Source organism: Oncorhynchus masou, chromosome 27 (assembly GCF_036934945.1).
Source record: "Oncorhynchus masou masou isolate Uvic2021 chromosome 27, UVic_Omas_1.1, whole genome shotgun sequence".
In the NCBI taxonomy this organism is placed as follows: domain Eukaryota; kingdom Metazoa; phylum Chordata; class Actinopteri; order Salmoniformes; family Salmonidae; genus Oncorhynchus; species Oncorhynchus masou.
The window spans coordinates 6,877,595-6,896,001 of NC_088238.1; the positions used below are offsets into that span (position 1 = coordinate 6,877,595).

Sequence of the window (18,407 nt, forward strand, 5' to 3'; positions counted from 1 at the left end):
AGCCAGACCAGCCATGTGGGAACAACATTCTCCTAATCCCTAGCCAGACCAGCCATGTGGGAACAACATTCTCCTAATCCCTAGCCAGACCAGCCATGTGGGAACAACATTCTCCTAATCCCTAGCCAGACCAGCCATGTGGGAACAACATTCTCCTAATCCCTAGCCAGACCAGCCATGTGGGAACAACATTCTCCTAATCCCTAGCCAGACCAGCCATGTGGGAACAACATTCTCCTAATCCCTAGCCAGACCAGCCATGTGGGAACAACATTCTCCTAATCCGTAGCCAGACCAGCCATGTGGGAACAACATTCTCCTAATCCCTAGTCAGGCCAGCCGTGTGCTTCATCATTACTAGGAAACACAGGATTTAGAAGTTAATTTCTCTATTCAGGGGACTTTGAGTGCGTCTGGACTGGTTCCGACCAATGTTTTTGTGTACAGAGATCTCTGTGAACGGTGCACCTTCAGTTGCTCTGCCTTCCTGTGAAAGCTCTGGAACTCAGACTTCACACGTCGCTCTCAGCTGAGATGCAGTATGTGAAATCTGACACCTCATTTGCATAGGGAGTGACACTTCACATTGTGTGATCTATCTAGATCTATGCAGAGTTACTAGTTATTGTTCAGGGCCATCTCATGCTAAATAACTACTTTTGGGTTTGTCAATTTAGGCATAAATCTTTGTTTTTTTTTTAATGTTCAGCCGTGTACTCTTGACCTTTAACCTTGAATTTAGTCTGGCTCTGAGTACCCCCACAACAATTTCTACAATGGAAGAACACTCGAACCGTTCTGATTGGTCCCAGACACCAATGAGTTGGACCAGAGCCAGAACACACCGCGGGTAAAGTAGAGGTTTGAAAATGTGGCTTTGGCTTTGCTCCTCTGATTGGTTAGAGGTGATTCAATCGATTGTTTTGTTCAACACCTCTCATTTTGACGTTACCGACAAACAACAACGGCAGACTCAGACTGAAGGATAGAATAGTGGTCGACCGGGCAAACAATAGACATCAACTACAATATACACGTTGAAACTGCACATCCAAATACACATTAGAATACACGTTGTCATACACAACAATCCTCCCATAAGGAAGTCTGTTTTGTATGTGTTAGCCTAAAGGGAGAGCCTACTCCTCTGACCCCTGTCCCCCCTAACCAGGAGACTGTTCCCAGAGCTGGACTCTGAGTATTAGGGGAGAGCCTACTCCTCTGACCCCTCTCCCCTCTAACCAGGAGACTGTTCCCAGAGCTGGACTCTGAGTATTAGGGGAGAGAAACTCAGGAGTCCGTCTGAAGCAGTAGGACTCAGAGCACCAGGACAGGTCAGTCTCTAGATAACCTACTGTTCTCAGGTCTAGTCTCTAGATAACCTACTGCTCTCAGGTCTAGTCAGTCTCTAGATAACCTACTGCTCTCAGGTCTATTCAGTCTCTAGATAACCTACTGTTCTCAGGTCTAGTCTCTAGATAACCTACTGCTCTCAGGTCTAGTCAGTCTCTAGATAACCTACTGTTCTCATGTCTATTCAGTCTCTAGATAACCTACTGTTCTCAGGTCTAGTCTCTAGATAACCTACTGTTCTCAGGTCTTGTCTCTAGATAACCTACTGTTCTCAGGTCTAGTCAGTCTCTAGATAACCTACTGTTCTCAGGTATAGTCTCTAGATAACCTACTGTTCTCAGGTCTATTCAGTCTCTAGATAACCTACTGCTCTCATGTCTAGTCAGTCTCTAGATAACCTACTGCTCTCAGGTCTAGTCAGTCTCTAGATAACCTACTGCTCTCAGGTCTAGTCAGTCTCTAGATAACCTACTGTTCTCAGGTCTAGTCCGTCTCTAGATAACCTACTGCTCTCAGGTCTAGTCAGTCTCTAGATAACCTACTGCTCTCAAGTCTAGTCAGTCTCTAGATAACCTACTGTTCTCAGGTCTAGTCTCTAGATAACCTACTGCTCTCAAGTCTAGTCAGTCTCTAGATAACCTACTGTTCTCAGGTCTAGTCAGTCTCTAGATAACCTACTGCTCTCAGGTCTAGTCAGTCTCTAGACAACCTACTGCTCTCAGGTCTAGTCAGTCTCTAGATAACCTACTGCACCAGGACAGGTTAGTCTCTAGACAACCTACTGCTCTCAAGTCTAGTCAGTCTCTAGATAACCTACTGTTCTCAGGTCTAGTCAGTCTCTAGATAACCTACTGTTCTCAGGTCTAGTCTCTAGATAACCTACTGCTCTCAGGTCTAGTCAGTCTCTAGATAACCTACTGTTCTCAGGTCTAGTATCTAGACAACCTACTGCTCTCAAGTCTAGTCAGTCTCTAGATAACCTACTGCACCAGGACAGGTCAGTCTCTAGACAACCTACTGCTCTCAAGTCTAGTCAGTCTCTAGACAACCTACTGCTCTCAAGTCTAGTCAGTCTCTAGATAACCTAATGATCTCAGGTCTAGTCAGTCTCTAGATAACCTACTGCTCTCAGGTCTAGTCAGTCTCTAGATAACCTACTGCTCCCATCCTCAGGTCTAGTCAGTCTCTAGATAACCTACTGCTCACAGGTCTAGTCGGTCTCTAGATAACCTACTGTTCTCAGGTCTAGTCAGTCTCTAGATAACCTACTGCTCTCAGGTCTAGTCAGTCTCTAGATAACCTACTGCTCTCAGGTCTAGTCAGTCTCTAGACAACCTACTGCTCTCTGGTTTAGTCAGTCTCTAGATAACCTACTGCTCTCAGGTCTAGTCAGTCTCTAGATAACCTACTGCTCTCAGGTCTAGTCAGTCTCTAGACAACCTACTGCTCTCTGGTTTAGTCAGTCTCTAGATAACCTACTGCTCCCATCCTCAGGTCTAGTCAGTCTCTAGATAACCTACTGCTCTCAGGTCTAGTCTCTAGATAACCTACTGCTCTCAGGTCTAGTCAGTCTCTAGATAACCTACTGCTCTCAGGTATAGTCTCTAGATAACCTAATGCTCTCAGGTATAGTCAGTCTCTAGATAACCTAATGCTCTCAGGTATAGTCAGTCTCTAGATAACCTACTGCTCTCAAGTCTAGTCAGTCTCTAGATAACCTACTGAGTGACTCTCTCTCTCTCTCTTTCCCCCCTCTCTCTCTCTCTCCTCTCTCTCTCTCTTTCCCCTCTCTCTCTCTCTCTCCTCTCTCTCTCTCTTTCCCTCTCTCTCTCTCTCTCTCTCTCTCTCTCTCTTCCTCTCTCTCTCTCTCTCTCTCTCTCTCTCTCTCTCTCTTCCCCTCTCTCTCTCTCTCTCTCTCTCTCTCTCTCTTTCCCTCTCTCTCTCTCTCTCTCTCTCTCTCTTTCCCTCTCTCTCTCTCTCTCTCTCTCTCTCTCTCTTTCCCCTCTCTCTCTCTCTCTCTCCTCTCTCTCTCTCTTTCCTCTCCCTCTCTCTCTCTCTCTCTCCTCTCTCTCTCTCTTTCCCTCTCTCTCTCTCTCCTCTCTCTCTCTTTTCCCCTCTCTCTCTCTCTCTCCTCTCTCTCTCTCTTTCCCTCTCTCTCTCTCTCTCTCTCTCTCTCTCTCTTTCCCCTCTCTCTCTCTCTCTCCTCTCTCTCTCTCTTTCCCCTCTCTCTCTCTCTCTCTCTCTCTCTCTCTCTTTCCTCTCCCTCTCTCTCTCTCTCTCCTCTCTCTCTCTCTTCCCCTCTCTCTCTCTCTCTCTCTCTCTCTCTCTCTTTCCCTCTCTCTCTCTCTCTCTCTCTCTCTCTCTCTTCCCCTCTCTCTCTCTCTCTCTCTCTCTCTCTCTCTTTCCCCTCTCTCTCTCTCTCTCTCTCTCTCTCTCTCTCTCTTTCCTCTCCCTCTCTCTCTCTCTCTCTCCTCTCTCTCTCTTTCCCCTCTCTCTCTCTCTCTCATGAATTACAAGTTGCTCAGTCGAGCCTCTGCATTTATTTTCTCTCTGTCTTTGTTTCATTCTGAGAGGGAATTCTTTGTTGTCCAGATCCGCAGAATTAAAGCAGTTTCTCTCTTTCCCATCTGATATCTGTCTCTCGACGTTAAGGAGATGCGTTCTTTGTCATTATAATAGTCATATTAATGATTGGCTCAGGATACTTGAATACTGTCTTTACTTCAGCTGTTAATATCAAATGGATCTGCATTCATTCATCCTGACTCTGGCTTTTAGCAACACTTGTTGATAAAATGTTTTTTATCTTATTTTTATATTATTTTATCAACGCTTCTGAAAACAAAAGCAGTGCTTTGAAAATATGTTTTTTTTTTAATCTTATTTTCATAGCCAACTAATTGGCACAGCTTGGGACTCAGTGACTCAGAGGAGAAGGTGGCCAAATAAGTGGTTGTATTTATACATCTCTATCTGGCTGTAAAAGACGTCATCTCTGTTCACATTGAACACACACATTTGAGCCAGAGTGGTGTCAGAAGGGTGGGTTCGAGGCATAAGAGGATGCAGGGTTCTCAATACATCGGCTGGTATTTGTAAATGTAGCATGTAGCCGAGACGGTGTGTGTGTGTGTGTGTGTGTGTCCATCCCTCCCTCCCTCCCTCCCTTCCTCCCTCCCCCTGCCTCCCTCCCTCGCCCTCATTTTCTCCTCTCCCCTACTCTCCCTCCTCTTAGGCTCCCTCCCTCCCTCCTCTTAGGCTCCCTCCCTCCCTCCTCTTAGGCTCCCTCCCTCCCTCCCTCCCTCTCCCTGCCTCCCTCTCTCCCTCTCCCTGCCTCCCTCCCTCCCTCTCCCTGCCTCCCTCCCTCTCCCTGCCTCCCTCCCTACCCCTTCCCTCCTCCCTCCCAGCCAGCCAGCCTTCATACGTCCTGTCCAGCCCCAGCCTGTAGATGATAAATAATTCATGGAATAATTTGAGGCGTTCTATCACATCTATCACATTCTCTCTTCTTCCATGAGGCCATGTCTTATATCCACTGATGGCTTTCCTTAGTCATTTCATTACTGTAATGTGTGTCTGTTTGTGTTGTTGCCTGTGTTTCCACCTCCCTATGGTTGACGGAAATTATTAATATAGGAGACCAGCAGACCTGAAGACCATGACAGAACATCTAATGATTAATAAAGGAGACCTGAAGACCATGACATAACATCTAATGGTTAATAAAGGAGACCTGAAGACCTGAAGACCATGACATAACATCTAATGATTAATATAGGAGACCTGAAGACCTGAAGACCATGACATAACATCTAATGGTTAATATAGGAGACCTGAAGACCATGACATAACATCTCATGGTTATTATAGGAGACCTGAAGACCTGAAGACCATGACATAACATCTAATGGTTAATATAGGAGACCTGAAGACCACGACATAACATCTAATGATTAATATAGGAGACCTGAAGACCTGAAGACCACGACATAACATCTAATGATTATTATAGGAGACCAGCAGACCATGACATAACATCTAATGATTATTATAGGAGACCAGCAGACCTGAAGACCATGACAGAACATCTAATGGTTAATATAGGAGACCAGCAGACCTGAAGACCATGACAGAACATCTAATGATTAATATAGGAGACCTGAAGACCTGAAGACCATGACATAACATCTAATGGTTAATATAGGAGACCAGCAGACCACAACATAACATCTAATGGTTAATATAGGAGACCTGAAGACCTGAAGACCATGACATAACATCTAATGGTTAATATAGGAGACCAGCAGACCACAACATAACATCTAATGGTTAATATAGGAGACCTGAAGACCATGACAGAACATCTAATGGTTAAGTGTGTTAAGTGTGGCTCAGTCGGTAGAGCATGGCGCTTGCAACGCCAAGCGTCGTGGGTTCGATTCCCGCTGGGGCCACCCATATGTAAAAGTAGTGGCCCCAGCCGACTTGTAAGTCGCTTTGGACAAAAGCGTCTGCTAAATGGGATATATTATTATTATTATATATTAATATAGGAGACCTGAAGACCTGAAGACCATGACAGAACATCTAATGGTTAATATAGGAGACCTGAAGACCACAACAGAACATCTAATGGTTAATATAGGAGACCTGAAGACCATGACAGAACATCTAATGGTTAATATAGGAGACCTGAAGACCTGAAGACCATGACATAACATCTAATGGTTAATATAGGAGACCAGCAGACCTGAAGACCATGACATAACATCTAATGGTTAATATAGGAGACCAGCAGACCTGAAGACCATGACAGAACATCTAATGATTAATATAGGAGACCTGAAGACCATGACATAACATCTAATGGTTAATATAGCAGACCTGAAGACCACGACAGAACATCTAATGGTTAATATAGGAGACCTGAAGACCATGACATAACATCTAATGGTTAATATAGGAGACCTGCAGACCTGAAGACCATGACATAACATCTAATGGTTAATATAGGAGACCAGCAGACCATGACATAACATCTAATGGTTAATATAGGAGACCTGAAGACCTGAAGACCATGACAGAACATCTAATGGTTAATATAGGAGACCTGAAGACCTGAAGACCACGACATAACATCTAGTGGTTAATATGGGAGACCTGAAGACCTGAAGACCACGACATAACATCTAATGATTATTATAGGAGACCTGAAGACCTGAAGACCATGACATAACATCTAATGGTTAATATAGGAGACCTGCAGACCTGAAGACCATGACATAACATCTAATGGTTAATATAGGAGACCTGAAGACCTGAAGACCATGACATAACATCTAATGATTAATATAGGAGACCTGAAGACCTGAAGACCATGACAGAACATCTAATGATTAATATAGGAGACCTGAAGACTATGACAGAACATCTAATGATTAATATAGGAGACCTGAAGACCTGAAGACCATGACAGAACATCTAATGGTTAATATAGGAGACCTGAAGACCATGACATAACATCTAATGATTAATATATGAGACCTGCAGACCTGAAGACCATGACATAACATCTAATGGTTAATATAGGAGACCAGCAGACCTGAAGACTATGACAGAACATCTAATGATTAATATAGGAGACCAGCAGACCTGAAGACTATGACAGAACATCTAATGATTAATATAGGAGACCTGCAGACCTGAAGACCATGACAGAACATCTAATGGTTAATATAGGAGACCTGAAGACCTGAAGACCATGACATAACATCTAATGATTAATATAGGAGACCTGAAGACCACGACAGAACATCTAATGGTTAATATAGGAGACCTGAAGACCACGACAGAACATCTAATGGTTAATATAGGAGACCTGCAGACCTGAAGACCATGACATAACATCTAATGGTTAATATAGGAGACCAGCAGACCTGAAGACTATGACAGAACATCTAATGATTAATATAGGAGACCTGCAGACCTGAAGACCATGACATAACATCTAATGATTAATATAGGAGACCTGAAGACCATGACAGAACATCTAATGGTTAATATAGGAGACCTGAAGACCTGAAGACCATGACATAACATCTAATGGTTAATATAGGAGACCAGCAGACCTGAAGACCATGACATAACATCTAATGGTTAATATAGGAGACCAGCAGACCTGAAGACCATGACAGAACATCTAATGGTTAATATAGGAGACCTGAAGACCACAACATAACATCTAATGGTTAATATAGGAGACCTGAAGACCTGAAGACCACAACATAACATCTAATGGTTAATATAGGAGACCTGAAGACCTGAAGACCATGACATAACATCTAATGGTTAATATAGGAGACCAGCAGACCTGAAGACTATGACAGAACATCTAATGATTAATATAGGAGACCTGAAGACCTGAAGACCATGACATAACATCTAATGATTAATATAGGAGACCTGCAGACCTGAAGACCACAACATAACATCTAATGGTTAATATAGGAGACCAGCAGACCTGAAGACCATGACATAACATCTAATGGTTAATATAGGAGACCTGCAGACCTGAAGACCATGACATAACATCTAATGGTTAATATAGGAGACCAGCAGACCTGAAGACCATGACATAACATCTAATGATTAATATAGGAGACCTGCAGACCTGAAGACCATGACATAACATCTAATGGTTAATATAGGAGACCTGAAGACCTGAAGACCATGACATAACATCTAATGGTTAATATAGGAGACCAGCAGACCATGACATAACATCTAATGGTTAATATAGGAGACCTGAAGACCTGAAGACCATGACATAACATCTAATGGTTAATATAGGAGACCAGCAGACCATGACATAACATCTAATGGTTAATATAGGAGACCTGAAGACCTGAAGACCACGACATAACATCTAATGATTAATATAGGAGACCAGCAGACCTGAAGACCATGACAGAACATCTAATGGTTAATATAGGAGACCTGAAGACCATGACATAACATCTAATGGTTAATATAGGAGACCAGCAGACCTGAAGACCATGACAGAACATCTAATGGTTAATATAGGAGACCTGAAGACCTGAAGACCACAACATAACATCTAATGGTTAATATAGGAGACCTGAAGACCTGAAGACCACAACATAACATCTAATGGTTAATATAGGAGACCTGCAGACCTGAAGACCATGACATAACATCTAATGGTTAATATAGGATACCTGAAGACCATGACATAACATCTAATGATTAATATAGGAGACCTGAAGACCTGAAGACCACAACATAACATCTAATGGTTAATATAGGAGACCTGAAGACCTGAAGACCACAACATAACATCTAATGGTTAATATAGGAGACCAGCAGACCTGAAGACCATGACATAACATCTAATGGTTAATATAGGAGACCAGCAGACCTGAAGACCATGACATAACATCTAATGATTAATATAGGAGACCTGCAGACCTGCAGACCACAACATAACATCTAATGATTAATATAGGAGACCAGCAGACCTGAAGACCATGACATAACATCTAATGGTTAATATAGGAGACCAGCAGACCTGAAGACCATGACATAACATCTAATGGTTAATATAGGAGACCTGAAGACCTGAAGACCATGACATAACATCTAATGGTTAATATAGGAGACCTGAAGACCATGACATAACATCTAATGGTTAATATAGGAGACCTGAAGACCACAACATAACATCTAATGGTTAATATAGGAGACCTGAAGACCTGAAGACCATGACATAACATCTAATGGTTAATATAGGAGACCTGAAGACCTGAAGACCATGACATAACATCTAATGGTTAATATAGGAGACCTGAAGACCTGAAGACCACGACATAACATCTAATGGTTAATATAGGAGACCAGCAGACCTGAAGACCATGACATAACATCTAGTGGTTAATATAGGAGACCTGAAGACCATGACATAACATCTAGTGGTTAATATAGGAGACCTGAAGACCTGAAGACCATGACATAACATCTAATGGTTAATATAGGGGACCTGCAGACCTGCAGACCACGACATAACATCTAATGGTTAATATAGGAGACCTGAAGACCTGCAGACCATGACAGAACATCTAATGGTTAATATAGGAGACCTGAAGACCTGAAGACCATGACATAACATCTAATGATTAATATAGGAGACCTGAAGACCTGAAGACCATGACAGAACATCTAATGATTAATATAGGGGACCTGCAGACCTGCAGACCACGACATAACATCTAATGGTTAATATAGGAGACCAGCAGACCTGAAGACCACGACAGAACATCTAATGGTTAATATAGGAGACCAGCAGACCTGAAGACCATGACATAACATCTAATGGTTAATATAGGAGACCAGCAGACCTTGTTGTTGTACACATTGTTGTGCTCCAGTTTACTTGTAAACAAACATGTTGTCCCTAGATTCACCTCTTATATGCTGTGTGTAGATTTGGTTGACCATCCTGTAGACATAGTCTAACTGACCATCCTCTAGACATAGTCCTTCTATAACCTAACTGACCTCTAGACATAGTCCTTCTATAACCTAACTGACCTCTAGACATAGTCCCTCTATAACCTAACTGTCCTCTAGACAAAGTCCCTCTATAACCTAACTGACCTCTAGACATAGACCCTCTATAACCTAAGTGACCTCTAGACATAGTCCCTCTATAACCTAACTGACCATCCTCTAGACATAGTCCTTCTATAACCTAACTGACCTCTAGACATAGTCCCTCTATAACCTAAGTGACCTCTAGACATAGACCCTCTATAACCTAACTGACCTCTAGACATAGACCCTCTATAACCTAACTGTCCTCTAGACATAGTCCCTCTATAACCTAACTGTCCTCTAGTCATAGTCCCTTTATAACCTAACTGTCCTCTAGACATAGACCCTCTATAACCTAACTGTCCTCTAGACATAGACCCTCTATAACCTAACTGACCTCTAGACATAGTCCCTCTATAACCTAACTGTCATGTAGACATAGTCCCTCTATAACCTAACTGTCCTCTAGACATAGACCCTCTATAACCTAACTGACAATCCTCTAGACATAGACCCTCTATAACCTAACTGTCCTCTAGACATAGACCCTCTATAACCTAACTGACCTCTAGACATAGTCCCTCTATAACCTAACTGTCCTCTAGACATAGACCCTCTATAACCTAACTGTCCTCTAGACATAGTCCCTCTATAACCTAACTGACCTCTAGACATAGTCCCTCTATAACCTGGGTTTCATCATCTGGTCATGTTCATTCAGGATACACCGTAGCAAAACATTTTGCAACAGAAAAGCGTAACATTCATGTCGGATTGGACCAGTTCAGATAAGACCTCCCTGTTTCATTATGTTAAAAAAATGTGTTTATTTACCTTTCTTCCATTTCCTGCCAACTAAAACACACAACCCCCTGAAACTGTCTGTCACATTTGAAGCAGTCTCACTGATATAGGGCACTTCTGTCTCCCTGGACGTTGACACTGAGTCATTCCCCCTTTGGGGAGGTTGTTTTGTAAGTCTATTTTTAAGGCGTTTTGGAAAGGGCCTGGAGAGGGCTGCTCGTCGTGTTAAATGCCATCGCGACTTCCCACCGTGACTTGGGGGTCGTTAAAACCCCCTGGTTGTCACCGGTGGTGTGCCGAAGTCCTGCACAGATTCGGTTCCTCACACATCAATCCACAGCTCAGCACTACGGCGGGATGGTTAACAGGATGCTAAAGATGCCCTTTAGAGAACCACGTTAGATACTTACCAGAGTCTAACCGTGGGCATCACTTAACAGCCTACAACACAGCTGAGGAACAGACCCAACATTACAGCCAGGACCCAGGCCCCTCATTAAAACTACAACAAGGCTGAGGCACAGACCCAACATTACAGCCAGGACCCAGGCCCCTCATTAAAACTACTACAAGGCTGAGGAACAGACCCAACATTACAGCCAGGACCCAGGCCCCTCATTAACACTACAACAAGGCTGAGGAACAGACCCAACATTACAGCCAGGACCCAGGCCCCTCATTAACACTACAACAAGGCTGAGGAACAGACCCAACATTACAGCCAGGACCCAGGCCCCTCATTAAAACTACAACAAGGCTGAGGAACAGACCCAACATTACAGCCAGGACCCAGGCCCCTCATTAACACTACAACACAGCTGAGGAACAGACCCAACATTACAGCCAGGACCCAGGCCCCTCATTAAAACTACAACAAGGCTGAGGAACAGACCCAACATTACAGCCAGGACCCAGGCCCCTCATTAACACTACAACAAGGCTGAGGAACAGACCCAACATTACAGCCAGGACCCAGGCCCCTCATTAACACTACAACAAGGCTGAGGAACAGACCGGACATTACAGCCAGGACCCAGGCCCCTCATTAAAACTACAACAAGGCTGAGGAACAGACCCAACATTACAGCCAGGAGCCAGGCCCCTCATTAAAACTACAACAAGGCTGAGGAACAGACCCAACATTACAGCCAGGACCCAGGCCCCTCATTAAAACTACAACAAGGCTGAGGAACAGACCCAACATTACAGCCAGGACCCAGGCCCCTCATTAAAACTACAACAAGGCTGAGGAACAGACCCAACATTACAGCCAGGACCCAGGCCCCTCATTAAAACTACAACAAGGCTGAGGAACAGACCCAACATTACAGCCAGGACCCAGGCCCCTCATTAACACTACAACAAGGCTGAGGAACAGACCCAACATGACAGCCAGGACCCAGGCCCCTCATTAAAACTACAACAAGGCTGAGGAACAGACCGGACATTACAGCCAGGACCCAGGCCCCTCATTAACACTACAACAAGGCTGAGGAACAGACCCAACATTACAGCCAGGACCCAGGCCCCTCATTAAAACTACAACAAGGCTGAGGAACAGACCGGACATTACAGCCAGGACCCAGGCCCCTCATTAACACTACAACAAGGCTGAGGAACAGACCCAACATTACAGCCAGGACCCAGGCCCCTCATTAAAACTACAACAAGGCTGAGGAACAGACCCAACATTACAGCCAGGACCCAGGCCCCTCATTAAAACTACAACAAGGCTGAGGAACAGACCCAACATTACAGCCAGGACCCAGGCCCCTCATTAACACTACAACAAGGCTGAGGAACAGACCCAACATTACAGCCAGGACCCAGGCCCCTCATTAACACTACAACAAGGCTGAGGAACAGACCCAACATTACAGCCAGGACCCAGGCCCCTCATTAAAACTACAACAAGGCTGAGGAACAGACCCAACATGACAGCCAGGACCCAGGCCCCTCATTAACACTACAACAAGGCTGAGGAACAGACCCAACATTACAGCCAGGACCCAGGCCCCTCATTAACACTACAACAAGGCTGAGGAACAGACCGGACATTACAGCCAGGACCCAGGCCCCTCATTAAAACTACAACAAGGCTGAGGAACAGACCGGACATTACAGCCAGGACCCAGGCCCCTCATTAACACTACAACAAGGCTGAGGAACAGACCCAACATTACAGCCAGGACCCAGGCCCCTCATTAACACTACAACAAGGCTGAGGAACAGACCCAACATTACAGCCAGGACCCAGGCCCCTCATTAACACTACAACAAGGCTGAGGAACAGACCCAACATTACAGCCAGGACCCAGGCCCCTCATTAAAACTACAACAAGGCTGAGGAACAGACCCAACATTACAGCCAGGACCCAGGCCCCTCATTAACACTACAACAAGGCTGAGGAACAGACCCAACATTACAGCCAGGACCCAGGCCCCTCATTAAAACTACAACAAGGCTGAGGCACAGACCCAACATTACAGCCAGGACCCAGGCCCCTCATTAACACTACAACAAGGCTGAGGAACAGACCCAACATTACAGCCAGGACCCAGGCCCCTCATTAACACTACAACAAGGCTGAGGAACAGACCCAACATTACAGCCAGGACCCAGGCCCCTCATTAAAACTACAACAAGGCTGAGGAACAGACCCAACATGACAGCCAGGACCCAGGCCCCTCATTAAAACTACAACAAGGCTGAGGAACAGACCCAACATTACAGCCAGGACCCAGGCCCCTCATTAACACTACAACAAGGCTGAGGAACAGACCCAACATTACAGCCAGGACCCAGGCCCCTCATTAAAACTACAACAAGGCTGAGGAACAGACCCAACATTACAGCCAGGAGCCAGGCCCCTCATTAACACTACAACAAGGCTGAGGAACAGACCCAACATTACAGCCAGGACCCAGGCCCCTCATTAACACTACAACACAGCTGAGGAACAGACCCAACATTACAGCCAGGACCCAGGCCCCTCATTAAAACTACAACAAGGCTGAGGAACAGACCCAACATTACAGCCAGGACCCAGGCCCCTCATTAACACTACAACAAGGCTGAGGACCAGACCCAACATTACAGCCAGGACCCAGGCCCCTCATTAACACTACAACAAGGCTGAGGAACAGACCCAACATTACAGCCAGGACCCAGGCCCCTCATTAACACTACAACACAGCTGAGGAACAGACCCAACATTACAGCCAGGACCCAGGCCCCTCATTAACACTACAACAAGGCTGAGGAACAGACCCAACATTACAGCCAGGACCCAGGCCCCTCATTAACACTACAACAAGGCTGGGGAACAGACCCAACATTACAGCCAGGACCCAGGCCCCTCATTAACACTACAACAAGGCTGAGGAACAGACCCAACATTACAGCCAGGACCCAGGCCCCTCATTAACACTACAACAAGGCTGAGGAACAGACCGGACATTACAGCCAGGACCCAGGCCCCTCATTAACACTACAACAAGGCTGAGGAACAGACCCAACATTACAGCCAGGAGCCAGGCCCCTCATTAAAACTACAACAAGGCTGAGGAACAGACCCAACATTACAGCCAGGACCCAGGCCCCTCATTAAAACTACAACAAGGCTGAGGAACAGACCCAACATTACAGCCAGGACCCAGGCCCCTCATTAACACTACAACAAGGCTGAGGAACAGACCCAACATTACAGCCAGGACCCAGGCCCCTCATTAAAACTACAACAAGGCTGAGGACCAGACCCAACATTACAGCCAGGACCCAGGCCCCTCATTAAAACTACAACAAGGCTGAGGAACAGACCCAACATTACAGCCAGGACCCAGGCCCCTCATTAACACTACAACAAGGCTGAGGAACAGACCCAACATTACAGCCAGGACCCAGGCCCCTCATTAACACTACAACAAGGCTGAGGAACAGACCCAACATTACAGCCAGGACCCAGGCCCCTCATTAACACTACAACAAGGCTGAGGAACAGACCCAACATTACAGCCAGGACCCAGGCCCCTCATTAACACTACAACAAGGCTGAGGCACAGACCCAACATTACAGCCAGGACCCAGGCCCCTCATTAACACTACAACAAGGCTGAGGAACAGACCCAACATTACAGCCAGGAGCCAGGCCCCTCATTAACACTACAACAAGGCTGAGGCACAGACCCAACATTACAGCCAGGACCCAGGCCCCTCATTAACACTACAACAAGGCTGAGGAACAGACCCAACATTACAGCCAGGACCCAGGCCCCTCATTAACACTACAACAAGGCTGAGGAACAGACCCAACATTACAGCCAGGACCCAGGCCCCTCATTAACACTACAACAAGGCTCTGAGGAACAGACCGGACATTACAGCCAGGACCCAGGCCCCTCATTAAAACTACAACAAGGCTGAGGAACAGACCCAACATTACAGCCAGGACCCAGGCCCCTCATTAAAACTACAACAATACCACTGTTAGTGTTGTTGGCTTAACACCTAACACATAAAGATATGTAGATATCAACCTGCTACTGTAGCTGACAACCTGATATCAACCTGATACCGTAGTCATGCTGAGGCCATTCATCGTCTTATCTTCTGTGTTGATGTATGAGACTATAAATGACTGTTATCAAGCTGATCAGAGTGAAGAGACTGTACATGTAGGTTCATTATCATTTCAACACATACTCAAACCACCCACAGGTCGTATTGGATGGGCCCACAGGTCATATTGAATGGGCCCACAGGTTGTAATGAATGAGCCCATAGGTTGTATTGAATGGGCCCACAGGTTGTAATGAATGGGCCCACAGGTTGTATTGAATGGGCCCACAGGTTGTAATGAATGGGCCCACAGGTTGTAATGAATGGGCCCACAGGTTGTAATGAATGGGCCCACAGGTTGTATTGAATGGGCCCACAGGTTGTATTGAATGGGCCCATAGGTTGTATTGAATGGGCCCACAGGTTGTATTGAATGGGCCCACATGATGTAATGAATGGGCCCACATGTTGTAATGAATGGGCCCACAGGTTGTAATGAATGGGCCCACAGGTTGTAATGAATGGGCCCACAGGTTGTAATGAATGGGCCCACAGGTTGTATTGAATGGGCCCACAGGTTGTATTGAATGGGCCCATAGGTTGTATTGAATGGGCCCACAGGTTGTATTGAATGGGCCCACATGATGTAATGAATGGGCCCACATGTTGTAATGAATGGGCCCACATGTTGTAATGAATGGGCCCACAGGTTGTAATGAATGGGCCCACAGGTTGTATTGAATGGGCCCACAGGTTGTAATGAATGGGCCCACAGGTTGTATTGAATGGGCCCACAGGTTGTATTGAATGGGCCCACAGGTTGTAATGAATGGGCCCACAGGTTGTAATGAATGGGCCCACAGGTTGTATTGAATGGTCCCACAGGTTGTAATGAATGGGCCCACAGGTTGTATTGAATGGGCCCACAGGTTGTATTGAATGGGCCCACAGGTCATATTGAATGGGCCCGCAGGTTGTAATGAATGGGCCCGCAGGTCGTAATGAATGGACACACAGGGCGGCAGGGTAGTCTAGTGGTGAGAGTGGTGGACTAGTAACCGGAAGGTTGCAAGTTCAAACCCCAGACCTGACAAGGTACAAATCTGTCGTTCTGCCCCTGAACAGGCAGTTAACCCACTAGGCCGTCATTGAAAATAAGAATTTGTTCTTAACTGACTTGCCTCGTTAAATAAAGGTAAAACACAATTAAAAAATGAATGGGCCCACAGGATGTATTGAATGGGCCCTCGGGTTGCATGTTTGACACCTTGTGTCTACAGTGTGTCTTTAATATTGTCAAGCCCCCTGTAGTACAGACATATTAGAGCTGATGCTGAGACAGCAGGTTTGATCCAGGCGTCTCTGCACAGTGCAGACACTGTGTCATTTACAACCTGCCTCCATTTAAACTCTGTCAGCGAACGAAAGCAATGATTCTCAGAATAAACCTTGATGGGCTACGGCTGCCAAGGGGCAGCAGCTGTTGTCTCCGGCCCATCATGTGTGTGTGTGTGTGTGTGTGTGTGTGTGTGTAGCGTGTGCTCGAAGGCAGGGATTTACCGAGAGCAATTTGTGTTTGGTCCGACCACCCACCCCTCTACCACCAGCCGTTTCTCTCAGCTTGACCCCTTTGTAAACAGTTAGCTTTTGTTTCAGACCAGTTTGAGCATCAGGCTTCTCCATCAGGTTTAGCATCAAGGCTATCGCTAGCTAGCTTTAGCTAACCATGTTCCTCCATCAGGTTTAGCATCAAGGCTATCGCTAGCTAGCTTTAGCTAACCAGGTTTCTCTCAGCTTTACCCCTTTGTAAACTGTTAGCTTTTGTTTCAGACCAGTTTTAGCCTCAGGTTTCTCCATCAGGTTTAGCATCAAGGCTATCGCTAGCTAGCTTTAGCTAACCAGGTTTCTCTCAGCTTTACCCCTTTGTAAACGGTTAGCTTTTGTTTCAGACCAGATTTAGCCTCAGGTTTCTCCATCGGGTTTAGCATCAAGGCTATTTGCTAGCTAGCTTTAGCTAACCAGGTTTCTCCATCAGGTTTAGCATCAAGGCTATCGCTAGCTAGCTTTAGCTAACCAGGTTCCTCTTCCTTTACCCCTTTGTAAACGGTTAGCTTTTGTTTCAGACCAGTTTTAGCCTCAGGTTTCTCCATCAGGTTTAGCAACAAGGCTATCGCTAGCTAGCTTTAGCTAACCAGGTTTCTCCATCAGGTTTAGCATCAAGGCTATCGCTAGCTAGCTTTAGCTAACCAGGTTTCTCCATCAGGTTTAGCATCAAGGCTATCGCTAGCTAGCTTTAGCTAACCAGGTTTCTCTCCCTTTACCCCTTTTATACACTGTGGAGGGATGTTGTCCTCCAGGCCCCCTGTCACCAACACAGCTCCCTCAGAGGGGGATGAACGGCTTGGCATGCTGTCTGATGTGATGGAGAGAGAGGGGGGGGGGACTCAGTGAGGATAGCCTTGCTATTGAGAAAGGCCGCCGTAGTAGAAAGACCTGTCTCTCAAGAGAAGACAGGCTATATGCGCACTTCCTAACCCCCTGACACATTTATGACCATATTAGATACACACATTTCCCTCAGATTACACAGATCCACAAAGAATTCGAAAACAAACCCAATTTTGATAAACTCTTATATCTATTGGGTGAAATTCCACAGTGTTCCATCACAGCAGCAAGATGTGTGACCTGTTGCCACAAGAAAAGGTCAACCAGTGAAGAACAAACACCATTGTAAATACAACCCATATTTATGCTTATTTTATTTTTCCTTTTGTACTTTAACTATTTGCACATTGTTACAACACTGTATATTTACATAATATGACATTTGCAATATCTTTATTCTTTTGGAACTTCTGTGAGTGTAATCTTTACTGTTAATTTTTTTATTTCACTTTTGTATATTATCTTCTTCACTTGTTTTGTCAATGTTACAGTTTTTCTCAGTCGCTTTGGTGCAAAACAACATTTGAAAGAAACACAGGAAACCACCCCTAAGGCACAACTTTGCCCGCAGCACTGTTGTGCTGTCTCTACACATCCAGACGTTCCTGTCTGTCGGCCCACATATTCTCATCCA

At 45.4% G+C, this 18,407-nt stretch overlaps 1 protein-coding gene across 1 annotated transcript in view; it reads left to right on the plus strand.

Annotated features, from left to right (window-relative positions):
* The window catches only part of LOC135516569 (glutamate receptor-interacting protein 1-like), a 942,640-nt gene that overhangs the window by 673,678 nt on the left and 250,555 nt on the right, over positions 1 to 18,407 (plus strand). The window lies entirely within an intron of this gene.